This window comes from Eurosta solidaginis, unplaced genomic scaffold (genome assembly GCF_040869045.1).
Source record: "Eurosta solidaginis isolate ZX-2024a unplaced genomic scaffold, ASM4086904v1 ctg00000431.1, whole genome shotgun sequence".
NCBI classification, from domain to species: domain Eukaryota; kingdom Metazoa; phylum Arthropoda; class Insecta; order Diptera; family Tephritidae; genus Eurosta; species Eurosta solidaginis.
In genome coordinates this window covers 409,999-418,347 of record NW_027136893.1, presented here as the reverse complement: position 1 = coordinate 418,347, position 8,349 = coordinate 409,999, and the positions used below count along the sequence as shown (strand labels likewise).

Sequence of the window (8,349 nt, the reverse complement as noted above, 5' to 3'; positions counted from 1 at the left end):
TAAGATGAAAGAATTAGCGGTTATGAACAGTGAAGTGAATATTTCTTGCCATTGAATTATACATAATTCTTAACTATAGAAATTCAGAATGTAATATGTGTATTGTCGATGGCCAGTAAGGCTGGACGAAGAGGCCGAGGTCTCCGTTCCAGAGTGGCACCATTGTTTGTTATTCTTTGGTTTTTTTTTTTGTCGGTCCGGATGGAGAGGCCGAGGTCTCCATTCCAGATTTGCGGTTTTTTTGTTGGTTGGACGAAGAGGCAGAGGTCTCCGTTCCAGACTCGAAGGTTTTGAGGTTTTTCTGGGCTGGACGAAGAGGCCGAGGTCTCCGTTCCAGCGTATAACGTGTCGTGTCGCTCTCAGGGCGACTGTGGCATTTTATGGATGTGCCAGGGCGAGTGGCCGTGAGGTTGGTTGGGTGATGCGCGTTTTCGCTGCAGCGCATGTATTTCGTCAGTTGTGTATTATATTATTACCCTACAAAACACCTGGTCACAAACCTACCCACGCCCATGCAAATGTGACTACGAATGTAACCTGTCACCGTAAAATGACTAGTCAAATGACGTGGAGTGACGAGAGCGTTTTTGCAGAATAGTTAGGGCTGTGATTTCGAGCAGCTTATATTTTTCAACATAACCAGCAAGATTGCGGTGTGTGGGAGGTTGGAGCGGACGTGATTCCAAGCCACCCGCGCAAAATTACTTGTTTTCGTGATACGCGTGGCGTTGTATTAACAAACGTACGTTAAAATGTATGAATAAACCGAGTTTAAAACGAAGCGTAGAGGCTGACGAAGGTATGTATTTAATTTTGTGCGCAAGCTCATGAAGAATAGCGAACATCGTAATTAAATTGGAGCATGTACCAACTGCCGGTGCTTACATGCAGATTGGCGATGCGTTCTTCACGACGCGTTCTATCTGCACGTATCATTATTAGATTGCATGCAGCCCTGTCGTGTATTTATTGGTTAGCTGACAGCTGGTATGGTGAATTTGTGGTGTGCGACTATATAGATATATACATATATTTACTTGCTTGCCCTTGAAAAAAAACTAGGTCACTGGGGCAGTAGCACACTAGGCCGGTAGAAACAGTTGACTTTTTCCCATTTCGGGGTTTTGTCGTGTCGGGATTCTTTACTTTCGGGACTCGGATTGTTTTGTACCGAGCCCTTATAATGACTGTTTGTGATGTTTGTTGTTGAGAAACAACAAGTCCTGCCCCCAGCCAAAAAAAAAACAAGCAGTACCGCAGGAAAAAAAATCAAAAAATTAAAAAAAAAAATTTTTTTTTGTAAATGAGAGCATAATTTTTTTTTTTTTTTTTTTTTTAATGTGTTGGCCGTTATTTTGTGCGTTAGCAATTTTTTGGTTCTGCCCGAGGCGTCAGTATGGGTCAAAAAAAACCGATCCCGAATTTGTTTCTTTTGCGGGTATTCGGTACCAGCGTGCGTCATTTGACGCAGCACTAAAAAAATAAGCAAATATATATACATAAGTTGGTATAAGTATATGGACAGTCAGTGCACGGACCTTACCGCATTGGTAGATTTACTAACTTTTCTGACCCATTTTTATTTTCTACTACTAAGGCCCAAAAGCTACCAATATTTCAGTGTTTTCGCTTTGAGACCGAATACTGCAATCATTTTTAAGTATTTAATTGCCGAGCCCACCCAACTAACATTAGGAGGTGACACTGACCAAATCAGTCAATTTTGAAAAATTTGTGAACGAATTTAAACAAGAAATAAATTTTTTGATGAGATAAATGTAGTAACTGAGCACGCGAATATTTTATGCGTTATTTTCATCAGTTTTTTTTTTCTCCTTCGTGAATATTTTTGAACGGCAAAAGGTTTTACGTAAACGATAACATGCCGAAGTCGGTTATTTTGTGGCAATATTTTTGGTACTTGGGAATATTGTTGTTGTGATTAGACATTTTGGTACATTTTGTCAGTATTTCACACTCGCAATACAGGAAACAAGTGAGTATCGTATAGTCATAAGCTATGTATATACGAATGTACATATAGTTTTGTCTTGTTTACGTATTTTACAAGTGTCATTTCCTTGAAATGCGCGTTATTTGTTTTAAAATAAATGATTAATTGTTTGGTACAAATATGGTAAAAAAATCTCCCACTACCACTACTCTTTTCATTTGTCGTTTTCCAACATTCCGTTTATAAAAAAGTCCGCGCACGGTTCAAGTATGCCAGCCATATAGCAAAAAAAGAAGAAAAAAACAAACATCCAAACACACCCGTATATAGAATGTCATGAATTGAAACAAACGGGACTAAAATCGAAAGATTTTTCCCGTTGTCACATTCCTTGACTACGGCGCGTGGCTGGAGTACGGTTGGACTTGTAGTTTGGTGATCCTGCATGGTAAGAAAAATTTAAAGTTAGTAATTCGGAATTGAATAATCTTTTATTCAGTATTATTAATTAATTTTATTTTTATTTTTCAGGTGGCTGGTGATGGATGGTGCTGTTTTAATAGCTAAATCAATAACACAACCGGCAGCCGTGCGTGCAGCAGCATCTGTAGGATCCTTATTCCACGTTGTATCCAAATCGACACCGTAACCGCAACACGTTAAACGCACAACACCCAATGCAGGTAAATTATCCATTTTTTGCCGGTTTGACGGACAGGAGCTCGAGCCAAGGAATAGTGTATGTGCCTCAGTGTGCACTGTTTGCAACTCTTCAAGGGTGGCTTTTAGTGAACGCAAACGATCACAGCGTTTGGCCAAATCAGTTTCAATTAAGCGAGCCCATATGCTTTGCAAACGTCCACTATGTTCCGGATGAATTGAATTATCACCACAAATGCAATCATGTTTTTGCATAAGATTATCATAAGCGAGACCGGTGGTTATTTTGTGCGAATCATAATCATTCGGAGGCTTTCCAATCGCTGCACCACCACCAACAAAGGCCGGATGTATGGCAGGTAAGGATGAGAATGCATTTGACGCTGGTGCAACACCAGACGATGAGTGGTGTTCTAATACACGACGTCGGTGTGGCACCGTCAGATTAACTGGTGAAATATTATCAGCTGATGAGGATGTTATAATGGGTGGCGCATACTGGCCCGTATCTGGTAGTTGGCTAATACCATTAGGACCCATATGTACCAAAGGACTAGATAGTGTATCTGATAGGGGGCGTACCAAGCCCTGTTCGACAGGATCCTCTCTCTGTAATGCTTGTCTATATAGTAGCTCGCGTTGTTGTTGCAGATACTCCTGATCTCGTAATTTACTCGGTGCATTGGGCATACATACACCTAATGGTGCATTTGTTGCTTCTGGCAGATTTTGTGAGCCACTCGTGGGTACAATACCCGTTATTACCGTCTTTGGTGGTTACTTTTTGTCCGTCAGATCAATAATCTCACCCGCATCTTCCTCTTCTTTGAGTTGTGGCTCGCGGTTTGCGCTATTGCGATTGATCAATGGTTGACGTATCTTTTGTGCTACCAACAAATGCGCCTGATGGGTGCAGTTCCAGTAAGCATTGGATGACCAAGTTGTAGAGGAGCTGATCGAGTTATTCCTAATGGTCGATGACCTTGCTTGTTAAGGTGGGAATGAGCGACTTGGGCGAAGGTATACGGTTGACCATACATCGTAGGTGTAGCACCGACCAAAGTTGCTGCACCACCAGCTTGTAAGTTAGTTTCATTCACAATAGTCAATTGTTTATCATTCGATTTTGTTCATTTGTGATTTCATTTTAAGTGCAATGCTTTTTTCTGGTTAACTGGAAAAAATATAGCAATTGTTTACTCTAACATTAACGCATATATATACAATATTACATCAACGCGCATACACAAATAATTTCTATATTGGCTCAAAGTTCAAGTAATACGTGTGGTTTGTTTTTTCACGTACAAAAACTAACGTAGAAAACAATAACTGAAATGGTAGACAATGGAGGATCTGCAAATAATTTTCGAAGTCCTGTCTTGGTTGAAACAAATCTAATACCTCCAACGGGTATAGCAGGGACCGGACAAACGGGAACGTTGCCAGGCAGCGATGCGCAATTACGTACTCCATTTGCGGGTAATGTGCGCTCCCTATCAGCTCCACCACCACTGCCTCAAGCACCACATGCGGCAGCAACGGGTGGCTATGGGACTAATATAGGCTTTGGGAGTTATAATGGATATTCTGGTTACAATAATTTCGGCAGCGGGTTTGGCTGCTATGGAGGTTACGGTAATGGTAGCTACGGTGCGGCAAATTATGGCGCATATGGAGGTTTAGGCTCATACGGCGGTTATGGTAATGGTTTTGGAGGTACATACAATCGGTTTAGTATGGGTGGAATGAACCCGATGGATCCTGAAACGCGATTCATTCAATTAGCGGAAGCTAGCTCACGTCCAGCATTTCAGAGTATTGAATCTCTTGTGTCGGCTATAGGAAATATTTCTGCAATGTTGGATTCAACATTTTTTGCACTTACCAGCTCATTTCGTGCAATATTAGGTGTAGCACCGACCAAAGTTGCACAGCTTGTAAGTTACTAGCTACTAAAATGGTATGATTGTGTGCACCAACACTACTAGCGCTGGAAAGGAGTGTCGAAGCTGCATGTGCAATGGGTGGTACAGCTTCACTGGCCAAAGAAGCTTGCGATGATGAGGTGGACGTAGCCGAAGCCGACCGCCACACAGGTGAATGTGCAAGGGGTAGAACACCAGCTGTGGCTGCTGCGAATGAAGTGGTGTGTAACAATACAGCACTCTCCTGTATTTTTTTTTTTTTTTTATTTGGTTGCATGCTCTTTTTTGTAGTGGCAGCTAGAAGTATTCAAATCATGGATTTCGTGTATGAACTGTTTATATAATTTAACTGCAATCATCCTTTTTTTTCTTTTTTTGTTTGGCAAAATATTGTACTGTGCTGTGGTTGTGCTACCAAATTCTGTGCACAACAAATTTGGATTGAATTTTTGCTCATAAATTTCCCAGTGATCAGTTACAACTTAATTAAACTGTAGGCTAATATTTAAAATTTAGATGATTATTATTTTTTTGTAAATAGTTGGATAGCCTAATTTGTATCGCGTGAGTGAAAATAGTTTTCGATCCATCTTTTGATTTTGTTCTCGTCCACAGCAGGGTACAGAAAAAGAGCAGTGGCGATATTTCCTCAAACCTCGCCAGGGAAACTCCTCCTTTTTGTTGCAAATAGGATACGACCAGACAAAACGTTCTCTCATATCACTAACTAAACATTTTATGATTTCGAGACGAAGTTCCGTTTGCATGTCCCCACAGTTATTTGTAGATTGTGTGCAAACCTTGAGCACTAATTTAGAGCGGTTTTATCGAAAGATTTAAAAGAATTTTAATTTTGTAATAACCGAAGAAGCTAAAAATTGATAACATATATTAAAATATTCGAAACGATTTTTTTTGATTGGGGTTTTTAAAATTCCCATTCGTAATCCATTAAGCATTCCCAAAATATGTAACGAGTTAATGAATCGGGAAGAATTTAGCAGTCTAGTAGTAGTGATAATAGTTTTGTAAAAGCCAATATGTTTTGGGGGAAATAATTCGTTTTCTACTGAATATTTCGGGATTGATAAGGTCATGTTGGTTTGGTCACTCTTTCAGAACTTGTTTGAAGAATGCCGTACTTAGAGTTTATTCAAAATGCACTATGTTGCCAAAACTCCCTCTACGAGCATAAGTTCAAAGCATTTTTGTCACAGGAGGGAGTTAATGAAAAGCATTCCGCGATGAAGTGTTCTTCAATCTCACTCTAATATAGGGCGGTTTGGAGACAAATCCTCAATTGGGAAATTTTTGACTTTGAGATAGCATGATTTAAAGATGTAGCCGACATGGGATGATACGCCACTCAGCAGCTGCAATGAACTGACCAAAACAAAACCAAAAGAGCATGGCTTATTGTCTTAGAACTTTAGATTCCTACCTTGACTTTAACAGAAGAGTCAAGCTTTTGTGCGGTCCTGCTACACAGGGAGTATTCACCCTTTAAATCTGAAATTTCGGAAAGTTCTTTTCCGTTAAGTATTCATGGAAGCGTTCCGGATAAACCGTTAATTTAGAATATTCGGAACACGTTATTTGATACTACCTCACGAGGTCCGAATATGCATAATATTCCAACTATACAGATTCTCCAAATTCTGAAATGGAGACGAATGTTCCGAGCATATATGCATGCATGCACTTCCTTGCACTCAAAATTAATGCGCTATGAAGCTGAATGCTTAGATTTTCAAAATTATTAGCAAGTTTTAGGAATTTCATACGAATTTTTGAATAGTCAATGGCTTAAATATAATTCTTAAATATTCGGATTGACTTATGTCAGATTTCCACATTTATAAATAATTTAACACTGCTAATATCTGGGGCAGATAAGTTTTCTCATCCGCGTTAGGCTTGCGATGGGCCTCGTTGCGCGCCAACGAGTGCAGCTGTTTTCTTTGGCAGATCGATTTGCCCTTCTGTTGTAGATTTTTATGATGTCCTCGTTATGGGATAACGAGTGAATGGGATGGTTTCTGGTGTCCTCGCTCGGGGCGGGCGAGTGAATTCGGGGATTTTCTGGTGTCCTCGCTCTGGGTGAGCGAGTGAATTATGGGGTTTTCTGTTCAGGGGCCCCCGGTTAGTCTTGTTAAAAAAAACTTAGATCGGAAAGGAAAAATGTTTTTTTTGTTTGCGAGCTTTTTGTACGCTCTCCCGCGTCTTCGTGCGTCTCGCTCCGTAGTCAGGTGTAGGAGTCCCTCCGGCAGACTCGAAACGAGACCGGAGGTAGAGAAAAAAAAGAGAAGATGTAGGATCGCCCTCCGGTAGACTCGCACCATCACGAGACCGGAGGGTTGATTAGGGCATAGCCACAAGCTTAGGGATAGCGGGGCATCACGGCGCGTGGTTGAAACGCGTCTTCATGTCCCGCGCTCCCTTTCCCCATTGCCATCGCGTAGTACGTTTTAGGGTTCCCCTCCGGTAGACTCGCACCATCACGAGACCGGGGGGTTGATTATAATATATGGCTCGGGAGAAACGCAGGCTTAGGGGTAGAGAGACACGAAGACGCGGGTTCCTTAATTTGCTTTCTATGCTATTACAACCGTGGGCCTCTAATTGTAGGTAGTCGGGGGAAAAGGTGTTTTGGGTTTGATTTTTTTTTTGAAAGGAGGGGTATGGAGGAACGGAGGGATTGTTAGGAGGAGCACTTAGCCTTATCGCAATCCGTCTCTTCCGTTGGAAGAAGGATCAGTTTGACCAAAGGTCGTCTGACTTGACCCTTCTCGGTTTTGAGGTCGACTACGCGTACTCGGTCATCTTCGCCGGGGTGTACGTTGACAACTCGACCTAACCTCCATTCGTTGGGAGATAAGTGGTCCTCTTTGAGGACAGCGAGATCTCCCACTTTTATATTTTGTTTGGGACGCTTCCACTTCACTCTTTTTTGAAGTTCGGATAGATATTCGGTTTTCCATCGCTTGCAGAAAGTGTGATGGAGGGCTTTGAGTTTCTGCCACCGATTGATCATCGAGGCAGGGCTCTCACTAGCATCCGGCTCTGGCGGAGCCAGTAGATGGCCGCCAGTGAGGAAATGACCTGGAGTAAGCGGCTCAAGGTCCGTTGGGTCATTGGATGCCGGGCTGAGGGGCCGCGAGTTCAGGCATGCCTCGATGCGGCACAAGAGTGTATGGAATTCCTCGAATGTAAATTTGTGTGGTGAGGCTATCTTTTTGAAGTGGCTTTTGAAGCTTTTCACTCCAGCCTCCCACAGCCCTCCCATGTGGGGAGCGCCCGCAGGGATGAAATGCCAAGTGAGTGACTGGTGGCTGTACTTCGAGACAGCATTGTCTCGGGCTTGTGCCATGAAAGTTTTGAATTCCGATCGTAGGGATCGTGAAGCTCCGACAAAGTTTGTACCGTTGTCGGAGTAGACGTTTTTGGGACATCCGCGTCTAGATATAAAACGGGCAAAAGCCGCAAGAAATGATGGGGTGCTGAGGTCAGTAGTGGCCTCCAGATGAATCGCTCGTGTGGAAAAACACACGAAAAGGCAGACATAGCCTTTGGATAGTCGACACCCTCTGCCGCGGTAACTTTTAATGTCGAAGGGTCCGGCAAAGTCGACTCCAGTATTCGTGAATGCACGGCTGAATGTCGTGCGTTCGCGAGGGAGAATACCCATAAGTTGGGTCTGAGCACGCTTTCGGTGTACAGTGCAAACTTTGCAATTGTGAATTGTAGCCCTAATCATGGTTTTGATGTTAGGTATCCAGTATTGGGTGCGTATCAGACGCAACATGA

At 42.4% G+C, this 8,349-nt stretch overlaps 1 pseudogene; it reads right to left on the bottom strand.

Annotated features, from left to right (window-relative positions):
* Window positions 1-2,458: 2,458 nt before the first annotated feature.
* On the bottom strand, window positions 2,459-6,364 carry LOC137235684 (histone deacetylase 5-like; annotated as a pseudogene).
* Between the last annotated feature and the right edge of the window lie 1,985 nt (window positions 6,365-8,349).